General features: G+C 46.4%; 1 non-coding gene across 1 annotated transcript; it reads right to left on the reverse strand.

Moving 5' to 3' along the window:
- Positions 1–1,596: 1,596 nt before the first annotated feature.
- Positions 1,597–1,688, reverse strand: TRNAI-UAU (transfer RNA isoleucine (anticodon UAU)). Its single transcript is given in 2 exon segments — positions 1,597–1,632; positions 1,651–1,688. It is a non-coding gene; the product is annotated as a tRNA-Ile (tRNA).
- Positions 1,689–1,934: the final 246 nt, after the last annotated feature.

Below are 1,934 nucleotides of genomic sequence, written 5' to 3' on the forward strand. Positions count from 1 at the left end.
CAAAAGTTCTTGCGCTCTGCCTGCTTGAGGACCTCGTGAAGGATACATGTGCCTCGCAGTACTCATTATGAATTGACGAAATCACTGACGTAGCAAATGAAAAGCAAGTCGCTGTCGTGGTTCGCTATTTCAGCAACTCACTAAAAAAAGTGGTGTCCACGTTCCTTGGCCTGTTCACGCTGGAGGGTTCAAGTGCCCAACAGATTGCACAAGGCCTCCTCGACTTCTTGACCAGTGTTTGTCTGGATGTCATAAGGCGTATCATAATTGCAACCGACGGCTGCAGTATTATGGTTGGGAGGAACAATTCTGTGTACACACATTTGCGTCGAAAAAATGAGAACCTCATGCTAGTAAAGTGCATGTGTCACTCGTTTCAACTATGTGCAAGCAAGGCAGTAGAAGTGCTGCCTCGGAGCCTAGAATTCCTGGTTGGCCGTTCGTACAATCGGTTTTCGCACAGTTCACTGTGGCTTCAGGAGTATGGCAAAATTTACAGACTGATGAACAACGGCAAAGAACCACTAAAGTTGGTTCAGCTGTCGGGAACGCGGTGGCTGTCCATCTCCGGCTGCTGTAAACGTATACTGGAACAATGGGAGGAACTCAAGCTTCACTTCGCCATCTGCAAGGACAAGTACCGCTGTTATGACGCCGACATTCTGTCCTAAATTTACCAGGATTCTGTCAACAAGCTGTACCTACTGTTCCTGAACCCATTGCTGCAAGAGTTTTCAAGACTCAGTAAGCTGTTCCAAGTTGAAACTGGAAATCCACTGAAACTGGTTGATTGCCTTCAGAACCTTTCCCTGTCATTAATTTTCCGCAGAGTGCGCAACCCGTTGTACATCCCAGCTGCAGGCAGGAGAAAGACTTTTGGAAGTCAACCTGGATGACAGTGCGACCTACCTTCCATTTTCTGCTGTGGACTTTGGAGTGCTATTCAACATCGAGGTGGCAGCATCCAAAATTAACGCTATAAAGAAAGAAACGTTAAATTGAGATGCCAGGATTTCATTTTTGAGGATGCAAAGCAAGTGCAGCTTAGGCTTCCTCTCAACATTCAGCTTTGGAATTCCGTGAAATCATTCTCGCCCGAGAACGTACTGAGTCAGGTAAAACTGCCCCTTCAGGATGTGCCTCTCCTCAAACTGTTCAAGGGACATGTACGACTCCTGGACACTCAGTACAGTGAGCTGTGCCACCTTCCTTGGAAAAATGTAAACAACAAAGACAGCACTTCCTTCTGGGTAGAAGTGCTAGATTTCAAGGATGCAAGAGGCGAAATGTGTTTCAAGGAAATAGCAGAGTTCGCTCTGTCATTGTTGGCCATGCCCCTTAGCAATGCCGATGTCGGGCACGTGTTCTCGCACATCAACCTGGTTAAGTCGCGCCACCGAAACAGAATGAAGAATCCTATGTTGAGCGGCATCCTGCAAGTACTTTATGGCCTAAAGTTTCGAGGTGTTTGCTTCCGGGGCTTTCAACCGACATTAAAAGTGTTGCAGCTGTTCAACTCTAAAAACATGTATGGTTCCGAATTTCTTCGGAACTTCGGTTCCGAAGTTCTAGATAGTAAAATAAAAAAAAGTTACATTCCCCAGGTGAGGCTCGAACTCACAACCCCGGCATAGCTCACGAGCACTGTCGTATAAGTACCGTGCGCTAACCAATTGCGCCACTGGGGAAGAACGGCATGGCTGCCAAGATACGCAAACACTTATCTGCAGCTGTCAAAGTTCCAGCGGCACTTGTGCGCTTTTTCTTCTTTGACGATGATAGGCATAGATCTTTTATCAGGGAATGCCTCGATTGTTCGCTGTTCTTCCGAAATACTCCCGATATAGCTGCGGATGCTTCAAAAAACAAAAACAAAAATATGGAGGACGCTTCAGCTTCGCTTTTTTTTTGGGGGGGGGATATATTTCAAAGAT

The sequence above is a fragment of the Dermacentor albipictus genome, chromosome 10, assembly GCF_038994185.2.
Source record: "Dermacentor albipictus isolate Rhodes 1998 colony chromosome 10, USDA_Dalb.pri_finalv2, whole genome shotgun sequence".
Classification (NCBI taxonomy): domain Eukaryota; kingdom Metazoa; phylum Arthropoda; class Arachnida; order Ixodida; family Ixodidae; genus Dermacentor; species Dermacentor albipictus.